The sequence below is a fragment of the Arachis stenosperma genome, chromosome 4 (assembly GCF_014773155.1).
Source record: "Arachis stenosperma cultivar V10309 chromosome 4, arast.V10309.gnm1.PFL2, whole genome shotgun sequence".
In the NCBI taxonomy this organism is placed as follows: Eukaryota; Viridiplantae; Streptophyta; class Magnoliopsida; order Fabales; family Fabaceae; genus Arachis; species Arachis stenosperma.
Window position 1 is genome coordinate 10248985 of NC_080380.1, and position 22316 is coordinate 10271300.

The 22316-nt window shown below is 40.7% G+C and overlaps 2 non-coding genes across 2 annotated transcripts; one reads left to right on the plus strand and one right to left on the minus strand.

Annotated features, from left to right (window-relative positions):
* Window positions 1-3793: 3793 nt before the first annotated feature.
* On the minus strand, window positions 3794-3901 carry LOC130978715 (small nucleolar RNA R71). The gene has a single exon (XR_009086333.1). It is a non-coding gene; the product is annotated as a small nucleolar RNA R71 (small nucleolar RNA).
* A 17803-nt stretch (window positions 3902-21704) lies between these two features.
* Window positions 21705-21812, plus strand: LOC130978882 (small nucleolar RNA R71). Its single transcript, XR_009086490.1, has one exon. It is a non-coding gene; the product is annotated as a small nucleolar RNA R71 (small nucleolar RNA).
* Window positions 21813-22316: the final 504 nt, after the last annotated feature.

The following is a 22316-nucleotide window of genomic DNA, read 5'->3' on the forward strand; positions in this document are numbered from 1 at the left end:
GTTAGTTTTTAGTATATTTTTATTAGTTTTTAATTAAAATTCACTTTTCTGGACTTTACTATGAGTTTGTGTGTTTTTCTGTGATTTTAGGTATGTTCTGGCTGAAATTGAGGGTTCTGAGCAAAAATCTGATCCAGAGACTGAAAAGGACTGCAGATGCTGTTGGATTCTGATCTCCCTACACTCGAAGTGGATTTTCTGGAGCTACAAAAGCCCAATTGGCGCGCTCTCAACGGCGTTGGAAAGTAGACATCCTGGGCTTTCCAGCAATATATGATAGTCCATACTTTGCCCAAGATTTGATGGCCCAAACCGGCGTTCAAAGTCACCTCAAGAAATTCCAGCGTTAAACGCCGGAACTGGCACCTAAATGGGAGTTAAACGCCCAAACTGGCATAAAAGCTGGCGTTTAACTCCAAGACAAGTCTCTACACGAAAATGCTTCATTGCTCAGCCCAAGCACACACCAGTGGGCCCGGAAGTGGATTTTTATGTCATTTACTCATCTCTGTACACCCTAGGCTACTAGTTTTCTATAAGTAGGACCTTTTACTATTGTATTTTAATCAAGAAATCTTGGTAGCTATCTTCTAATTTTATGCTATCTTAGATCATTTGGGAGGCTGGCCATTCGGCCATGCCTAGACCTTGTTCTTATGTATTTTCAACGGCGGAGTTTCTACACACCATAGATTAAGGTGTGGAGCTCTGCTGTACCTCGAGTATTAATGCAATTACTATTGTTCTTCTATTCAATTCCACTTGTTCTTTGTCCAAGATATCACTTGTTCTTCAACTTGATGAATGTGATGATCAGTGACACTCATCATCATTCTCACCTATGAACAAGGTGACTGACAACCATTCTTGTTCTACAAGCATATGAGGCTTAGTGAATATCTCTTGGATTTCTGATTGCATGATGCATGGTTGATCGCCTGACAACCGAGTGCTCGCCTGACAAACGAGCCAGCCATTCCGTGAGATCAGAGTCTTCGTGGTATAGGCAAGAACTGATGGCGGCATTCAAGAGAATCCGGAAGGTCTAACCTTGTCTGTGGTATTCTGAGTAGGATTCAATGATTGAATGACTGTGACGTGCTTCAAACTCCGAAAGGCGGGGCGTTAGTGACTGACGCAAAAGAATCACTGGATTCTATTCCGGCCGGACCGAGAACCGACAGATGATTAGCCTATGCTGTGACAGAGCATCAGGGACGTATTTTCACTGAGAGGATGGGAGGTAGCCACTGACAACGGTGAAACCCTACACAAGCTTGCCATGGAAAGGAGTAAGAAGGATTGGATGAAGACAGTAGGAAAGCAGAGAGACGGAAGGGAAGGCATCTTCATACGTTTGTCTGAAGCTCTTACACCAATGATATACATAAGTATCTCTATCTTTATCTTTATGCTTTATTCGTTTATCACTATACCCATTTGAGTCTGCCTGACTGAGATTTACAAGGTGACCATAGCTTGCTTCATACCACCAATCTCCGTGGGATCGACCCTTACTCGCGTAAGGTTTATTACTTGGACGACCCAGTGCACTTGCTGGTTAGTTGTGCGAAGTTGTGTTTATGCCATGGTATTGAGCACCAAGTCTTTGGAGCCATTACTAGGGATTGTTTATGTTTTGAAAAGTATTGATCACAATTTCGTGCACCAAGTTTTTGGCGCCGTTGCTGGGGATTGTTCTTGTGTATGGTCAACTGACGGTTCATCTTGTTGCTTAGATTAGGCATTTATTTTTTTCGAAATTCTTGAAGATGAATTCTAGAGTTTCATGATGATTTGCTGAAATCTGGCTGGCTGTAAAGCCATGTCTAATTTCATTGGACCGAGGTTTCAACTTATCATCACAAGAGCTTGTTGATCTTGCTTTTGGAGCAATGATCTGCTAAGGCTTGGCTGGCCTTTGGCCATGTCTAGTGTTTTGGACCGAAGCTTTCTTTGAAAGCTTGGCTGGCTGTGAAGCCATGTCTAATTCCTGGACCGGAGTCTTAGACTAGCATTGCACTGATTCCTGGAATTCTCATTAAGAATTTTGATATCTTTTTCCACTTAATTTTCGAAAATCACAAAAAAAAAAATTCACAAAAACCATAAAAACCAAAAATATTTGATGTTTCTTACTTGAGTCTAATGTCTCATCATAAGTTTGGTGTCCATTGCATTCATTCATGTGTCTTAAAGATCTTCAAGTAATTCTTGATGATTTCTTACTCTGATCTTTGAATTCTTTTGACTTGAGTGTTTATGTGTCTCATATAGTGTCAATAGTATACAAACTGCTAAGTTTGGTGTCTTGCATGCATTGTTATTTGATTCTTGTTGCATTTTGATTATTAAAAATCCAAAAATATTTTTTATTTGTGTCTTTTCAAGTCAATAATACAGAGAATTGAAGATTCAGAACATACTGCAGAGGAATTATACAGAAAAAGCTGGGCATTCAAAAATGCCCAGTGAAGAAGGCAGACTGGCGTTTAAACGCCAGCCAGGGTACCTGGTTGGGCGTTTAACGCCCAAAAAGGGTGCATTTTGGGTGTTAAACGCCAGAATGGATACCATTCTGGGCGTTTAACGCCAGGATGGTGCTAGGGGGAAGATTTTGTTTTCAAAATCAATTTTTTTTCAAGTTTTCAAAGTTTTTCAAAATCAAATCTTTTTCAAATCATATCTTTTCAATCAAATGTTTTCAAAATCAATTTCTTTCCTTTTTCAAAGATACTTACTAACAATTAATGATTTGATTGAACATCTCAAATTTGTTGCCTTTTCTGTTGAGAAAGGTTTAATGTTTCAAATCATATCTTTTCTTGTTAGGCAAGTCATTAATTTTTAAAATCAAATCTTTTTAAAATTGTTTTCAAATCATATCTTCTCAATCACATCTTTTTCAAAATAAGTTTTCAATCAAATCTTTTTAACTTCTAATTTCAAAATCTTTTTCAAAAATCACTTGATTTCTTTTCCACTTTTGTTTTCGAAAATCAATTAGTGTTTTTCAAAAATGTTTTCAAAATATTTTAATTAATTTTCGAAAAATTACTTCCCTCCTTCCCACATCCTTCTATTTATGGAGTACCACTCCTTCTCAATGCACAATTCGAACCTTATCTAATTAAAGTTCGAATTCTTCTTCTCCTTCTTCTTTCTATTTCTCTTTTTCCTCTGACACCTCAAGGAATCTCTATACTGTGACATAGAGGATTCCACATTTTCTTGTTCTCTTCTCTTTCATATGAGCAGGAGCAGAGACAAAGGCCTTCTTGTTGAAGCTGACCCTGAACCCGAAAGGACCTTGAAGAGAAAGCTAAGAGAAGCCAAAGCACAACTCTCTTTAGAGGACCTGACCGAATTCTTCAAAGAAGAAGAAGACATGGCAGCCGAAAACAACAATAATGCAAACAATGCAAGGAAGGTGCTGGGTGACTTTACTGCACCTACTCCCGCCTTCTATGGGAGAAGCATCTCTATCCCTGCCATTGGAGCAAACAACTTTGAGCTTAAGCCTCAATTAGTTTCTCTAATGCAACAGAATTGCAAGTTCCATGGACTTCTAATGGAAGATCCTCATCAGTTTTTAGCTGAATTCTTGCAAATCTGTGACACAGTCAAGACTAATGGGGTTGACCCTGAGGTCTATAGACTGATGCTATTCCCTTTTGCTGTAAGAGACAGAGCTAGAATATGGTTGGACTCTCAACCTAAAGAAAGCCTGGACTCTTGGGAAAAGCTAGTCAATGCCTTCTTGGCAAAGTTCTTTCCACCACAAAGATGGAGTAAGCTTAGAGTGGAAGTCCAAACCTTCAGACAGAAGGATGGAGAATCCCTCTATGAAGCTTGGGAAAGATACAAACAATTGATCAGAAAATGTCCTTCTGACATGCTTTCTGAATGGAGCATCATAGGTATTTTCTATGATGGTCTCTCTGAACTATCCAAGATGTCCTTGGATAGCTCTGCTGGAGGATCTCTTCATCTGAAGAAGACGCCTACAAAAGCTCAAGAGCTCATTGAAATGGTTGCAAATAACCAATTCATGTACACTTCTGAGAGAAATCCTGTGAACAATGGGACAAGTCAGAAGAAAGGAGTTCTTGAGATTGATACTCTGAACGCCATTTTGGCTCAGAATAAAATATTGACTCAACAAGTCAATTTGATTTCTCAAAGTCTGTCTGGAATGCAAAATGCACCAAGTAGTACCAAGGATGCTTCATCTGAGGAAGAAGCTTATGATCCTGAGAACCCTTCAATAGAAGAGGTGAATTACCTAGGAGAACCCTATGGTAACACCTATAATTCTTCATGGAGAAATCACCCAAATCTCTCATGGAAGAATCAAGAGAGACCTCAACAAGGTTTCAATAATAATGGTGGAAGAAACAGGTTTAACAATGGCAAACCTTTTCCATCATCTTCTCAGCAACAGACAGAGAATCCTAAGCAGAACCCCTCTGACTTAGCAACCATGGTCTCTGATCTAATTAAAACAACTCAAAGTTTCATGAATGAAACAAGGTCCTCCATTAGAAATTTGGAGGCACAAGTGGGACAGCTGAGCAAGAAAGTTACTGAACTCCCTCCAAGTACTCTCCCAAGCAACACAGAAGAAAATCCAAAAGGAGAGTGCAAAGCCATAAACATGGCCGAATTTGGAGAGGATGGAGATGAAGTGGACGCCACTGAGGAAGACCTCAATGAGCGTGCACTGACCTCCACTGAGTTCCCCAATGAGGAACCATGGGAATCTGAGGCTCAAAATGAGACCATAGAGATTCCATTGGACCTACTTCTGCCTTTCATGAGCTCTGATGAGTATTCTTCCTCTGAAGAGGATGAGTATGTCACTGAAGAGCAAGTTGCTAAATACCTTGGAGCAATCATGAAGCTAAATGACAAGTTATTTGGAAATGAGACTTGGGAGGATGAACCTCCTTTGCTCACCAAAGAACTGGATGACTTGTCTAGGCAGAAATTACCTCAAAAGAGACAAGACCCTGGGAAGTTTTCCATACCTTGTACCATAGGCACCATGACCTTCAAGAAGGCTCTGTGTGATTTAGGGTCAAGTGTAAACCTCATGCCTCTCTCAGTAATGGAGAAGCTAAGGATCTTTGAGGTACAAGCTGCAAAAATCTCACTAGAGATGGCAGACAACTCAAGAAAACAAGCTTATGGACTTGTAGAGAATGTTTTGGTTAAGATTGAAGACCATTACATCCCTACTGATTTCATAGTCCTAGAGACTGGGAAATGCATGGATGAAACCATCATCCTTGGCAGACCCTTCCTAGCCACAGCAAAGGCTGTGATTGATGTTGATGGAGGTGAACTGATCATTCAAGTGAATGAAAAATCCTATGTGTTTAAGGCTCAAGGATATCCCTCTATCACCATGGAGAAGAAGCATGAAGAGCTTCTCTCAAATCAGAGTCAAGAAGAGCCCCCACATTCAAACTCTAAGTTTGGTGTTGGGAGGCCACAACCAAACTCTAAGTTTGGTGTTGAACCCCCACATTCAAACTCTAAGTTTGGTGTTGGGAGGTTCCAACATTGCTATGAGTATCTGTGAGGCTCCATGAAAGCCCTCTGTCAAGCTACTGACATTAAAGAAGCGCTTGTTGGGAGGCAACCCAATATTATATTTTACATATTTTCTTTTGTTATTTTATTTTATTTTGTAGGTTGATGATCATAAGAAGTCACAAAATTAATTGAAAAAGCAAAAACAGAATGAAAAACAGGAAGAAAAACAGCACACCCTGGAGGAAGATGCTGCTGGCGTTCAAACGCCAGTAAGCCTAGCAGTTGGGCGTTTAACGCCCAGTCTGGCACCATTCTGGGCGTTTAACGCCAGAAAGGGGCACCAGACTGGCGTTAAACGCCAGAAAAGGGCAAGAACCTGGCGTTAAACGCCAGGAATGGGCACCAGCCCGGCGTTTAACGCCAGCAATGGCTCAAAACGTAAATTTTGATGCCATTTGGTGCAGGGATGACTTTTCCTTGACACCACAGGATCTGTGGACCCCACAGGACCCCCACCAACCCCACCACCACCCTCTCTCTTCTTCCCCATTCACCAATCACCTCAAAACCTCTTCCCCAAAAACCCTTCACCTATCAAATCCCATCTTTCTCTTCACCACTCACATCCATCCTTCATAAAACCCCACCAACCTCACCCTTCAAATTCAAACCACTTTCCCTCCCAAACCCACCCATAATGGCCGAACCTCATCTCCCCTCTCTCCTATAAATACCCTTCTTCACTCCTTCATTTTCACACAACCTAAACAACACCTCTCCCCCTCTTTGGCCGAATACACCACCATCTCCCTCTTCCTCATTTCTTCTTCTTCTACTCTCTTCTTTCTTCTTTTGCTTGAGGACGAGCAAACATTTTAAGTTTGGTGTGGTAAAAGCGTTGCTTTTTCGTTTTACCATAACCATTATGGCATCCAAGGCCGGAGAAACCTCTAGAAAGAGGAAAGGGAAGGCAAAAGCTTCCACCTCCGAGTCATGGGAAATGGATAGATTCATCTCAAGGGTGCATCAAGACCACTTCTATGAAGTTGTGGCCTTGAAGAAGGTGATCCCCGAGGTCCCCTTTTCACTCAAAAAGGGTGAATATCCGGAGATCCGCCATGAGATCCGAAGAAGAGGTTGGGAAGTGCTTACCAACCCCATTCAACAAGTCGGAATCTTGATGGTTCAAGAGTTCTATGCCAATGCATGGATCACCAAGAACCATGATCAAAGTATGAAACCGGATCCAAAGAATTATCTCACAATGGTTCGGGGGAAATACTTGGATTTTAGTCCGGAAAGTGTGAGGGTGGCGTTCAACTTGCCTATGATGCAAGGAGATGAACATCCTTACACAAGAAGGGTCAACTTTGATCAAAGGTTGGACCAAGTCCTCACAATCATATGTGAAGAGGGCGCACAATGGAAGAGAGATTCAAGAGGCAAGCCGGTTCAATTGAGAAGGCATGACCTCAAACCCGTGGCTAGAGGATGGTTGGAGTTTATCCAACGCTCAATCATTCCCACTAGCAACCGGTCCGAAGTTACTTTAGACCGGGCCATCATGATCCATAGCATCATGATTGGAGAAGAAGTGGAAGTTCATGAGGTCATAGCCCAAGAACTCTACAAGGTGGCGGATAAGTCCTCTACCTTAGCAAGGTTAGCCTTTCCTCACCTCATTTGTCACCTCTGTTATTCAGTTGGAGTTGACATAGAGGGAGACATCACCATTGATGAGGATAAGCCCATCACCAAGAAAAGGATGGAGCACACAAGAGACCTCTCTCATCATGAGATCCCTGAGATGCCTCAAGGGATGCACTTTCCTCCACAAAACTATTGGGAGCAACTAAACACCTCCCTAGGAGAATTGAGTTCCAACATGGGACAACTAAGGGTGGAGCACCAAGAACACTCCATTCTCCTCCATGAAATAAGAGAAGATCAAAGAATCATGAGAGAGGAGCAACAAAGGCAAGGAAGAGACATTGAGGAGCTTAAGCACTCCATAGGACCTTCAAGAGGAAGGAAGAGCCGCCATCACTAAGGTGGACCCGTTCCTTGATTTCCTTGTTCTTTATTCTTCTGTTTTTCGAATTTTAGTGCTTATGATTATCCATGTTTGTGTCTTATGATCATTAGTGTCTTAGTGTTTATGCCTTAAAGTTATGAATGTCCTATGAATCCATCACCTTTCTTAAATAAAAACGTGCTTAATTGAAAAGGAAAAGAATTGCATGAATTTTGAATTTTATAATAGTTTAATTATTTTGATGTGGTGGCAACACTTTTGTTCTCTGAATGTATGCTTGAACAGTGCATATGTCTTTTGAATTTGTGGTTCATGAATGTTGGCTCTTGAAAGAATGATGAAAAAGGAGACATGTTACTGAGGATCTGAAAAATCATAAAAATGATTCTTGAAGCAAGAAAAAGCAGTGAATACAAAAAAAAAAAAAAAGAAGCAAAAGAAAAAAAAACCGAAAAAAAAAGAGAAAAAGAAAGAAATAGAGTTGTGATCCAAGGCAATAAGAGTGTGCTTAAGAACCCTGGACACCTCTAATTGGGGACTTTAGCAAAGCTGAGTCACAATCTGAAAAGGTTCACCCAATTATGTGTCTGTGGCATGTATGTATCCGGTGGTAATACTGGAAGACAGAGTGCTTTGGGCCACGGCCAAGACTCAATAAGTAGCTGTGTTCAAGAATCATCATACTTAAGTAGGAGAATCAATAACACTATCTGGATTCTGAGTTCCTAAAGAAGCCAATCATTCTGAATTTCAAAGGATAGAGTGAGATGCCAAAACTGTTCAGAGGCAAAAAGCTAAAAGCCCCGCTCATCTAATTAATACTGATCTTCATAGATGTTTTTGGAGTTCATTGCATATTCTCTTCTTTTTATCCTATTTGATCTTCAGTTGCTTGGGGACAAGCAACAATTTAAGTTTGGTGTTGTGATGAGCGGATAATTTGTACGCTTTTTGGCATTGTTTTTAGTATGTTTTTAGTATGATCTAGTTAGTTTTTAGTATATTTTTATTAGTTTTTAATTAAAATTCACTTTTCTGGACTTTACTATGAGTTTGTGTGTTTTTCTGTGATTTTAGGTATTTTCTGGCTGAAATTGAGGGTTCTGAGCAAAAATCTGATCCAGAGACTGAAAAGGACTGCAGATGCTGTTAGATTCTGACCTCCCTGCACTCGAAGTGGATTTTCTGGAGCTGCAGAAGCCCAATTGGCACGCTCTCAACGGCGTTGGAAAGTAGACATCCTGGGCTTTCCAGCAATATATGATAGTCCATACTTTGCCCAAGATTTGATGGCCCAAACCGGCGTTCAAAGTCACCTCAAGAAATTCCAGCGTTAAACGCCGGAACTGGCACCTAAATGGGAGTTAAACGCCCAAACTGGCATAAAAGCTGGCGTTTAACTCCAAGACAAGTCTCTACACGAAAATGCTTCATTGCTCAGCCCAAGCACACACCAAGTGGGCCCGGAAGTGGATTTTTATGTCATTTACTCATCTCTGTACACCCTAGGCTACTAGTTTTCTATAAGTAGGACCTTTTACTATTGTATTTTAATCAAGAAATCTTGGTAGCTATCTTCTAATTTTATGCTATCTTAGATCATTTGGGAGGCTGGCCATTCGGCCATGCCTAGACCTTGTTCTTATGTATTTTCAACGGTGGAGTTTCTACACACCATAGATTAAGGTGTGGAGCTCTGCTGTACCTCGAGTATTAATGCAATTACTATTGTTCTTCTATTCAATTCCACTTGTTCTTTGTCCAAGATATCACTTGTTCTTCAACTTGATGAATGTGATGATCAGTGACACTCATCATCATTCTCACCTATGAACAAGGTGACTGACAACCATTCTTGTTCTACAAGCATATGAGGCTTAGTGAATATCTCTTGGATTTCTGATTGCATGATGCATGGTTGATCGCCTGACAACCGAGTGCTCGCCTGACAAACGAGCCAGCCATTCCGTGAGATCAGAGTCTTCGTGGTATAGGCAAGAACTGATGGCGGCATTCAAGAGAATCCGGAAGGTCTAACCTTGTCTGTGGTATTCTGAGTAGGATTCAATGATTGAATGACTGTGACGTGCTTCAAACTCCGAAAGGCGGGGCGTTAGTGACAGACGCAAAAGAATCACTGGATTCTATTCCGGCCGGACCGAGAACCGACAGATGATTAGCCTATGCTGTGACAGAGCATCAGGGACGTATTTTCACTAAGAGGATGGGAGGTAGCCACTGACAACGGTGAAACCCTACACAAGCTTGCCATGGAAAGGAGTAAGAAGGATTGGATGAAGACAGTAGGAAAGCAGAGAGACGGAAGGGAAGGCATCTTCATACGTTTGTCTGAAGCTCTTACACCAATGATATACATAAGTATCTCTATCTTTATCTTTATGCTTTATTCGTTTATCACTATACCCATTTGAGTCTGCCTGACTGAGATTTACAAGGTGACCATAGCTTGCTTCATACCACCAATCTCCGTGGGATCGACCCTTACTCGCGTAAGGTTTATTACTTGGACGACCCAGTGCACTTGCTGGTTAGTTGTGCGAAGTTGTGTTTATGCCATGGTATTGAGCACCAAGTCTTTGGAGCCATTACTAGGGATTGTTTATGTTTTGAAAAGTATTGATCACAATTTCGTGCACCAATTCTCTTGAATGCCGCCATCAGTTCTCGCCTATACCACGAAGATTCCGGTTAAAGAATCCAAGAGATATTCACTAGAGCCTCGAATGCTTGTAGAACAAGAGTGGTTGTCAGTCACTTTGTTCATAGGTGAGAATGATGATGAGTGTCAATCATCACCTTCATCAAGTTGAAGAACAAGTGATATCTTGGACAAAGAACAAGCGGAATTGAATAGAAGAACAATAGTAATTGCATTAATACTCGAGGTACAGCAGAGCTCCACACCTTAATCTATGGTGTGTAGAAACTCCACCGTTGAAAATACATAAGAACAAGGTCTAGGCATGGCCGTGAGGCCAGCCTCCCAGTGATCAAGAGATTCAAAGACCTAAAGATGATCTAAGATCCCACGATGAAAATACAATAGTAAAAGGTCCTACTTATAGAAAACTAGTAGCCTAGGGTGTACAGAGATGAGTAAATGACATAAAAATCCACTTTCGGGCCCACTTGGTGTGTGCTTGGGCTGAGCAATGAAGCATTTTCGTGTAGAGACTCTCCTTGGAGTTAAACGCCAGTTTTGATGCCAGTTTGGGCGTTTAACTCCCATTTAGGTGCCAGTTCCGGCGTTTAACGCTGGAATTTCTTGAGGTGACTTTGAACGCCGGTTTGGGCCATCAAATCTTGGGCAAAGTATGGACTATCATATATTGCTGGAAAGCCCAGGATGTCTACTTTCCAACGCCGTTGAGAGCGTGCCAATTGGGCTTCTGCAGCTCCAGAAAATCCACTTCGAGTGCAGGGAGGTCAGAATCTAACAGCATCTGCAGTCCTTTTCAGTCTCTGGATCAGATTTTTGCTCAGAACCCTCAATTTCAGCCAGAAAATACCTAAAATCACAGAAAAACACACAAACTCATAGTAAAGTCCAGAAAAGTGAATTTTAACTAAAAACTAATAAAAATATAATAAAAACTAACTAAAAGATACTAAAAACATACTAAAAACAATGCCAAAAAGCGTACAAATTATCCGCTCATCAATGGCCTGAATGAAAAATAAATCCAACCCAAGCCCATGAAGACTCCATCAAGCTGAAGCCTTCCAAAGCATCTCACATGTTTGCTTCAGTAAGAATTAGAAAGAAAGAGAAAGAGAGAGTTTCGTTATTCTTGTTCTTTCATCAAAAAAGAAAGAGAGAGAAAGGTAAATCACAAAAAGCTAATGTCTAATCACCCTAATCAAAGCAAGCTAAGCTAAGTCAGAGATGGCCATGCCATGGTTCACATCCTAGAAGGAAAAAAGGTTAATTAGCTACAAAGAAGAAAGAAGAAGAAATCAGAAGCTAGGGCAAAATCAGATCTTAGGCAAATCAGAAAGATCTTTCCATTATTGGTACCCCAAAGTAACTTGCTGAAGCTTCCTTTCCCTTTATACCCATTTCTGGTTAAATGAAGAAAGAAGCCTTTGATCTCTGCTGCTGTAAATCAAGGGTTCACAAAGTTTCTTGGAGCCAAAGCACATCATCAATGGTTCAGATTCAAGTTTACCTTTGAAACTTGTATCTTTGCTTATCTAAGGCTTTCGGTCAAGCAAAAAAGGGTCTGTTCCAGCATTCCATTTTCGGAGGTAAATGGAAGAAAGTGAAAGGTGAGTTGGTGAAGCACACAACTCAAGGAGTTGACCTAGGAGAGAGCATCTAAGCAACATGCAAGGAGATACAAAAGAAGATTTCTCATCATTCTAAAGCCAAGGAGAGATAACACAGTGTATTGAGGTTTTGTTCTGTGAAGAAGCTCTCTAAAGAAGTTCATCTACTTGGACATTACTTTCTTTCAAAGAAGCATTCCGCCAAAAAGGAAGAACTGAATCAGAGACATAAAAACCTGGTTTATCACATAGCAATGAGGCTGTTGAATAGTTAATCTCCTTCATGTTTTACAGACCTGGTTTATCACATAGCAATGAGGCTGTTGAATAGTCAATCTCCTTCATGTTTTACAGATTGTAATTTACTTTTCAATGTTTATCTTTCTATAATTTCTTGTGTGAAAAGGCATATTGAAAGAGCTCAAGTAAAAGCCAATGAGTGGAAAGAGGCTGAGTAATACACTTGAGAGAAAAGCCTAGAGTTATTTCATATTTCTTTAGGTAAGTCTGTGTCTTGTATCTTGTACCTGTGAGGTATCCCTTTCTTAGTTGGGTTAGCACTAAGAGTGAAGAGTTGAGTATTAGCATAGCCAAAGTCAAGTTAGGTTAGAACTTGAGTGTGAAAGGATTGTGTCAATCTTGTGAAATTGGTGTATGTAATACTTTAACTATTGTGAAAATTCCACCACAACGTAGGTTGCATAGCACAAGGCAACCAAACCAGGATACATGATGGTGTTAGCTTTTCTCTTCTCTACCCTGTCCTGTTTTCTAATATTCATGAGAAAAAATGAAATTGTCTCATAAATTTTTTGCTACTAAGTCCAAACAGATTCAGACAGCAAGTTTGTTTTAAAAGGATAAGTTTATTAAAGTAAAAGAATGTCATAGATTCTACCCCCCTTCTCTAAGCCTTTTACAACTTTCAATTGGTATCAGGAGTTAAGGTTTCAAGAATCAAGCTTAACCGCTTGGATCAAAGATCCAATGGCGAATAACTTGGGCACAACCACAATTGCCTACACCTCCACTGAAGGCCAGTCAAACAACAGGCCTCCTTTCTTCAATGGGAAGAACTATGCCTATTGGAAAGAGAGGATGAGGATCTTCATCTAATCCATTGACTACAACATATGGAAGATTTTTGTGAGCGGTCCCAATATCCCAACAAAAATAAGTGCTGATGGATTGGTGACTTTAAAAGAAAAAGCTGAATGGAATGAAGACGATAAGAAGAAAATGCAGCTGAATGCTAAAGCCACAACCTTCTTCAATGTGCTATCAGCTTTGAAGAGTACCGAAAGATGACTAGATGCAAGACAGCCAAAGAAATCTGAGAAAAACTCCAGGTTACACACGAAGGCACTAAACAGGTCAAAAAAACGAGGATTGATATGTTGCAAAAAGAGTACGAGATGTTTAACATGAAGGATGGAGAAAGCATTGATGAAGTGTTTGAGAGATTCTCAATCATAATCAACAACCTTGATGCTATGGGTACAAACTACTTAGAACAAATCCTATTGAGAAAACTCCTTAGAAGCCTCACAAAAGAATGGGAACCACTGCCACTGTCCTAGTCGAGAGCAATAACCTAAGCCCTATAACCTATGATGAGCTGAGAGGAAAACTCCTTGCCTATGAAACCACACACACAAACCCGAACTCAAAGAAAAAGGGAATAGCCCTCAAGTCAAAAATAGAACCAAAAGAAAGTGAGTCTAGTGATGGTATTTCAAATGATGAGGTTATGTTTTTTGTTAGAAGATTTAGAAGGAAGATGAAGAACAAGGGCAAGTACAAGGGTTCAAGCTCAAAAGAACACAAGATAGACTTGAGCAAGGTAACGTGTCATCATTGCAAGGAGGCTGGACATTTCAAGCTAAACTGTCCAAAGCTCAAGAAGGAGGACAAAGCAAAGAAAGAAAGGAAAAGAGTGCTCATGGCAGCTTAGGAGGATCTTGAGAATGACTCCAATGAAGAAAAAGAATCTAAAGGTGAAGATAAAGACTGCTTCATGGCTGGAAACAATAATCTTGATGAGGTAAATTACTATGACTTGTCCATAGATGATTTACATGCCATTATTGATGATCTCACTCTAAACACCTCAAAACTGCTAGATAAGTACAATAAGTGTAGATCTAAAAAAGATGTGTTAAAAGCTGAAAATGATTTCTTAAAAGAAGAAGTGAAGGAAACTGAATGTGCTTTGGATATTATTGAAGAAAACAGATTTCTAAAATCTGAACTTGAAAAATTAAAAGGAAAGCACATTGTGGATCCCTCTCATGAGTTAATTACTGAAAATGAAAGATTAAATGATATGATTAAAAAGCTGAATGGTGACTTAGCAAAATTTGCTCAAAGTTCTAGTAACTTGGACAAATTACTTGCAAGCCAAAGACCATTGTTTGAAAAATCTTGTTTAGGTTATATAACCAAAGAAAGTGCAGTTTTTAATGATTCTTCTATGAAATTTGTGGCTTCTTCATCAAATACTAAATCCCCATCAAACAAATCGGTATTGGATTTGTTCCCACATTTAAGGAGAAATTTGATGAAGTTTACACAAGTAAAACTGAGCCTTCACCAAGAACCAAACCTACTTCAAATAGGTTAGGTCTGGGTTACATTTCGAAAAATGAGGTTGCTTTCAAGTAGGGTAATTTTAATAAAATTAGGACATAGGGTACTAATTTAAAATCTAGTTAAATTCTTAAAATTTACTTCAAAATATTATTTGTTATGCCATAATACTAATTAAATAAAAAATCAAATACTTTAATTAAAATTATAAGATAAGAAGTTTAATTTTCCTTATTTCTAAAACTTAAAGTATTGAAGTATAAAAATATCAACTATTTAAATCATATACAATTTTTATTATTTTATAACTACTAACGTTATAATTTTAAATGTAGAAAATTACTCAATAATTATAAAATTGAATAAAGATCATAATTTATTTCAAATTCAATTAATCAAAACTTACTTTAATTATTTTTAATAAAGAAATTTCTAAAATTAAAGCTATAAAAATAATTGAATTTGACCGTCATCCTTTTCCCAGTCCTGCCACCGCTCTTCTGATCTCCTCATTGGGGACCAAGTGTGAGAATAGCTCAGATGAGCCTCTGCACGCGAGCAGAAATTCTGGCTATGGTTGGGTTGGTCACGATCTCTTGCCGCCAGCTCCCTCTCGAGGTTTTGGATCCTATGTCTAAGTTCTTGCATGATCCAGGAGTTATCGCTACCAGTACCACCAAATGGACGCCTTTTTAAGGATCGCTCATGGGAGAGATCTTGGGTAGAGGGGGTTTGTCAGCACCTCTGAGAAGTTCCAGTGCTCACCCTGCTCATGAGGCAACCCCTTTGGTGTTCTTTGTCCTGAGGGGAAAACGACCCCTCTCCTTCCTGTTCATCCCCTTCGTCCTCAGGACGGGAGAAAACCTCCATTCTCATCTTGCATTAGGTAGCCACAGACGGCGTCATTGTTCTGTTGCTCATTGAGTCGATTGGTGGGAGATCGTTGGAGGTAAGAAGCGGAACCTGAGCATGAAAGCTGAGAAGAGGAATGGATCCTACAATTGTTAGTGGGTCGGCGGGTGGGACCATCTGCAATGACACTCCGATGCTAAAGTAAGCGTCCGTACGATAAAACGGCTAATTAAGGTAAAAGTGACGTACCTACAGGGAGGGGTAGGTCCCTCCCCTTTATTCCTTGTCTTTGGGTGGACCCTTTCATTTAGGTCCCCTTTTCTAGAAGCTTCATGAGTTGTTCAGGCTTCGGCAAAGGGTGTCGTGCCACGCAAGAGACACTGTTGTCTAAACGGGTCATTGACCCATCGGGTTGTAGGTTCGTCAGGTGGACCCCTAGTCCTTGTTGGGTTGGACCAGAACACAATCTAAGAAAGTCAATTGGATCAACATTTTTGTTGTTTAAGTAGCATATAGTAGCGTTGGGTTAAGTAGATTTTGCAATTTTCTCCCTATTTAATTAGTCGTAATTAACCCAACCTATTCATCAGTTGGTTGGATTGAATTGAACGAGACTGGTGCACGAAATTGTGATCACTACTTTTCACAACTCAAATAATCCCTAGTAATGGCCCCAAAGACTTGGTGCTCAATACCATGGCATAAACACAACTTCGCACAACTAACCAGCAAGTGTACTGGGTCGTCCAAGTAATAAACCTTACGCGAGTAAGGGTTGATCCCACGGAGATTGTTGGTATGAAGCAAGCTATGATCACCTTGTAAATCTCAGTCAAGCAGACTCAAATGGTTATGGATGATATATGAATCAAACATAAAGATAAAGATAGAGATACTTATGCAATTCATTGGTGAGAACTTCAGATAAGCGTATGAAGATGCTTTGTCCCTTCCGTCTCTCTCTGCTTTCCTACTGTCTTCATCCAATCCTTCTTACTCCTTTCCATGGCAAGCTGTATGCAAGGGTTTCACCGTTGTCAGTGGCTACCTCCCATCCTCTCAGTGGAAATGTTCAACGCACCCTGTCACGGCACGGCTATCCAGCTGTCGATTCTCGATCATGTCGGAATAGAATCCAGTGATTCTTTTGCGTCTGTCACTAACGCCCCACAATCGCGAGTTTGAAGCTCGTCACAGTCATTCAATCATTGAATCCTACTCAGAATATCACAGACAAGGTTTAGACCTTCCGGATTCTCTTGAATGCCGCCATCAATTTTAGCTTATACCACGAAGATTCCGGTTAAAGAACCCAAGAGATAAACATTAGAGCCTTGTTTGCTTGTAGAACAGAAGTGGTTGTCAGTCACTTGTTCATAAGTGAGAATGGTGATGAGCGTCACATAATCATCACATTCATCAAGTTCTTGAGTGCGAATGAATATCTTGGAATAAGAACAAGCTGAATTGAATAGAAGAACAATAGTAATTGCATTAATACTCGAGGTACAGCAGAGCTCCACACCTTAATCTATGGTGTGTAGAAACTCCACCGTTGAAAATACATAAGAACAAGGTCTAGGCATGGCCGTGAGGCCAGCCCCATGATCTAAGATAGCATGAGACTAAAGATAGCTACCAAGATGTCTAATACAATAGCAAAAGGTCCTATTTATAGGGAACTAGTAGCTTAAGAATTACAAAGATGAGTAAATGACATAAAAATCCACTTCCGGGCCCACTTGGTGTGTGCTTGGGCTGAGCATTAAAGCATTTTCGTGTAGAGACTCTTCTTGGAGTTAAACGCCAGCTTTTGTGCCAGTTTGGGCGTTTAACTCCCACTTTGGTGCCAGTTCCGGTGTTTAACGCTGGAAATTCTAAAGGTGACTTTGAACGCCGGTTTGGGCCATCAAATCTTGGGCAAAGTATGGACTATCATATATTGCTGGAAAGCCCAGGATGTCTACTTTCCAACGCCGTTGAGAGCGCGCCAATTGGGCTTCTGTAGCTCCAGAAAATCTACTTCGAGTGCAGGGAGGTCAGAATCCAACAGCATCTGCAGTCCTTTTCAGTCTCTGAATCAGATTTTTGCTCAGGTCCCTCAATTTCAGCCAGAAAATACCTAAAATCACAGAAAAACACACAAACTCATAGTAAAGTCCAGAAAAGTGAATTTTAACTAAAAACTAATAAAAATATACTAAAAACTAACTAAATCATACTAAAAACATACTAAAAATAATGCCAAAAAGCGTACAAATTATCCGCTCATCACAACACCAAACTTAAATTGTTGCTTGTCCCCAAGCAACTGAAAATCAAATAAGATAAAAAGAAGAAAATATGCAATGAATTCCAAAAATATCTATGAAGATCAGTATTAATTAGATGAGCGGGGCTTTTAGCTTTTTGCCTCTGAACAGTTTTGGCATCTCACTCTATCCTTTGAAATTCAGAATGATTGGCTTCTTTAGGAACTCAGAATCCAGATAGTGTTATTGATTCTCCTAGTTAAGTATGATGATTCTTGAACACAGCTACTTTATGAGTCTTGGCCGTGGCCCAAAGCACTCTGTCTTCCAGTATTACCACCGGATACATACATGCCACAGACACATAATTGGGTGAACCTTTTCAGATTGTGACTCAGCTTTGCTAGAGTCCCCAATTAGAGGTGTCCTATGAATCCATCACCTTTCTTAAAAAAAATGTTCTTAATTGAAAAAGGGGAAGAATTGCATGAATTTCAGATTTTATAACAGATTAATTATTTTGATGTGGTGGCAACACTTTTGTTTTCTGAATGTATGCTTGAACAGTGCATATGTCTTTTGAATTTGTGGTTCATGAATGTTAAAATTGTTGGCTCTTGAAAGAATGATGAAAAAGGAGACATGTTACTGAGGATCTGAAAAAAATCATAAAAAAATGATTCTTGAAGCAAGAAAAAGCAGTGAATACAAAAAAAAAACGAAAAAAGGGAGAAAGAGAAAAAGAAAGAAAAAGAAAGAAAACAGGAAAATAAAGAACGGGTCCACCTTAGTGATGGCGGCTTGTTCTTCCTCTTGAAGGTCTTATGGAGTGCTTGAGCTCCTCAATGTCTCTTCCTTGTCTTTGTTGCTCCTCTCTCATGATTCTTTGATCTTTTCTAATTTCATGGAGGAGGTTGGAATGTTCTTGGTGCTCCACCCTTAGTTGTCCCATGTTGGAACTCAATTCTCCTAGGGAGGTGTTGATTTGCTCCCAATAGTTTTGTGGAGGAAAGTGCATCCCTTGAGGTATCTCAGGAATTTCATGATGAGTGGGATCTCTTGTTTGCTCCATCCTTTTCTTAGTGATGGGCTTGTCCTCATCAATGAGGATGTCTCCTTCTATGTCTACTCCAACTGAGAGTTCTTGGGCTATAACCTCATGAACTTCTACTTCTTCTCCAATCATGATGCTATGAATCATGATGGCCCGGTCTAGAGTAACTTCAGACCGGTTGCTAGTGGGAATGATTGAGCGTTGGATAAACTCCAACCATCCCCTAGCCACGGGCTTGAGGTCATGCCTTCTCAGTTGAACCGGCTTCCCTCTTGAATCTCTCTTCCATTGGGCGCCCTCTTCACAGATGTCTATGAGGACTTGGTCCAACCTTTGATCAAAGTTGACCCTTTTTGAGTTTGAAAGGGACCTCAGGGATCACCTTCTTCAAGGCCACAACTTCATAGAAGTGGTCTTGATGCACCCTTGAGATGAATCTCTCCATCTCCCATGACTCGGAGGTGAAAGCTTTTGCCTTCCCTTTCCTCTTTCTAGAGGTTTCTCTGGCCTTGGATGCCATAAATGGTTATGGAAAAACAAAAAGCAATGCTTTTACCACACCAAACTTAAAAGGTTTGCTCGTCCTCGAGCAAAAGAATAAAGAAGAGAGTAGAAGAAGAAGAAATAGAGGAGAGGGAGATGGCTTTGTGGTTCGGCCAAAGGGTAGAAGTAGTGTTTAGGTTGTGTGAAAATGAGGGGGTGAAGATGGGTTTATATAGGGGTGGAGAGAGGGGTTAGGGTTCGGTCATGTAGGGGTGGGTTTGGGAGGGAAAGTGGTTTGAATTTGAATGGTGAGGTAGGTGGGGTTTTATGAAGGATGGATGTGAGTGGTGAAGAGAATAGTGGGATTTGATAGGTGAGTGGTTTTTGGGGAAGAGTGGTAGAGGTGATTGGTGAATGGGTGAAGAAGAAGAGAGAGGGTGGTGGGGTAGGTGGGAATCCTGTGGGGTCCACAGATCCTGAGTTGTCAAGGAAAATTCAACCCTGCACCAAGTGGCGTGCAAAAATGCACCCTTTTGCCAATTCTGGCGTTAAACGCCGGGCTGGTGCCCATTTCTGGCGTTTAACGCCAGCTTCTTGCCCTTTCCTGGCGTTTAATGCCAGTCTGGTGCCCCTGTCTGGCGTTAAACGCCCAGAATGGTGCCAGACTGGGCGTTAAACGCCCAACTGTTACCCTCACTGGCGTTTAAACGCCAGCAGGATCTTCCTCCAGGGTGTGCTATTTTTCTTCCTGTTTTTCATTCTGTTTTTGCTTTTTCAATTGATTTTGTGACTTCCCATGATCATCAACCTAAAGAAAACATAAAATATCAAAAGAAAATAGATTAAATATAACATTGGGTTGCCTCTCAACAAGCGCTTCTTTAACGTCAGTAGCTTGACAGAGGGCTCTCATGGAGCCTCACAGATGCTCAGAGCAATGTTGGAACCTCCCAACACCAAACTTAGAGTTTGAATGTGGGGGTTCAATACCAAACTTAGAATTTGGTTGTGGCCTCCCAACACCAAACTTAGAGTTTGACTGTGGGGGCTCTGTTTGACTCTGATTTGAGAGAAGCTCTTCATGCTTTCTCTCCATGGTGACAGAGGGATATCCTTGAGCCTTAAACACAAAGGATTATTCATTCACTTGAATGATCAATTCTCCTCTGTCCACATCAATCACAGCCTTAGCTGTGGCTAGGAAGGGTCTGCCAAGGATGATGGATTCATCCATGCATTTCCCAGTCTCTAGGACTATGAAATCAGCAGGGATGTAATGGTCTTCAATCTTCACCAAAACATCCTCTACAAGTCCATAAGCTTGTTTCTTTGAATTGTCTGCCATCTCTAGTGAGATTCTTGCAGCTTGCACCTCAAAGATCCCTAGCTTCTCCATTACAGAGAGAGGCATGAGGTTTACACTTGACTCTAAGTCACACAGAGCCTTCTTGAAGGTCATGGTGCCTATGGTGCAAGGTATTGAAAACTTCCCAGGATCTTGTCTCTTTTGAGGTAATTTCTGCCTAGACAAGTCATCCAGTTCTTTGGTGAGCAAAGGGGGTTCATCCTCCCAAGTCTCATTACCAAATAACTTGTCATTTAGTTTCATGATTGCTCCAAGGTATTTAATAACTTGCTCTTCAGTGACATACTCATCCTCTTCAGAGGAAGAATACTCATCAGAGCTCATGAATGACAGAAGTAAGTCCAATGGAATCTCTATGGTCTCAGTGTGAGCCTCAGATTCCCATGGTTCCTCATTAGGGAACTCATTGGAGGCCAGTGGACGTCCATTGAGGTCTTCCTCAGTGGCGTTCACTGCCTCTTCCTCCTCTCCAAATTCGGCCATGTTGATGGCCTTGCACTCTCCTTTTGGATTTTCTTCTGTATTGCTTGGAAGAGTACTAGGAGGGAGTTCAGTAATTTTCTTGCTCAGCTGTCCCACTTGTGCCTCCAAATTCCGAATGGAGGACCTTGTTTCAGTCATGAAACTTTGAGTGGTTTTGATTAGATCAGAGACCATGGTTGCTAAGTCAGAGTGGCTCTGCTTAGAATTCTCTGTCTGTTGCTGAGAAGATGATGGAAAAGGCTTGCCATTGCTAAACCTGTTTCTTCCACCATTATTGTTGTTGAAACCTTGTTGAGGTCTCTGTTGATCCTTCCATGAGAGATTTGGGTGATTTCTCCATGAAGAATTATAGGTGTTTCCATAGGATTTTCCCATGTAATTCACCTCTTCCATTGAAGTGTTCTCAGGATCATAAGCTTCTTCTTTAGATGAAGCATCCTTAGTACTGCCTGGTGCAGCTTGCATTCCAGACAGACTTTGAGAAATCAAATTGACTTGCTGAGTCAGTATCTTGTTCTGAGCCAGTATGGCATTTAGAGTATCGATCTCAAGAACTCCTTTCTTCTAATTTGTCCCATTGTTCACAGGATTCCTTTCAAAAGTGTACATGAATTGGTTATTTGCAACCATTTCAATTAGTTCTTGAGCTTCTGTAGGCGTCTTCTTCAGATGAAGAGATCCTCCAGCAGAGCTATCTAAAGACATCTTGGATAGTTCAGACAGACCATCATAGAAAATACCTATGATGCTCCATTCAGAAAGCATGTCAGAAGGACATTTTCTGATCAATTGTTTGTATCTTTCCCAAGCTTCATAGAGGGATTCACCTTCCTTCTGTCTGAAGGTTTGGACTTCCACTCTAAGCTTACTCAATTTTTGAGGTGGAAAGAACTTTGCCAAGAAGGCATTGACTAGCTTTTCCCAAGAGTTCAGGCTTTCTTTAGGTTGTGAGTCCAACCATATCCTAGCTCTGTCTCTTACAGCAAAAGGGAATAGCATAAGTCTGTAGACCTCAGGGTTGACCCCATTGGTCTTGACAGTGTCACAGATTTGCAAGAATTCAGCTAAAAACTGATGAGGATCTTCCAGTGGAAGTCCATGGAACTTGCAATTCTGTTGCATTAGAGAAACTAATTGAGGCTTAAGCTCAAAGTTGTTTGCTCCAATGGCAGGGATAGAGATGCTTCTCCCATAGAAGTAGGGAGTAGGTGCAGTAAAGTCACCCAGCACCTTCCTTGCATTGTTGGCATTGTTGTTGTTTTCGGCTGCCATAGGTTCTTCTTCTTTGAAGAAATCTGTTAGGTCCTCTACAGAGAGTTGTGCTTTAGCTTCTCTTAGCTTTCGCTTCAAGGTCCTTTCAGGTTCAGGGTC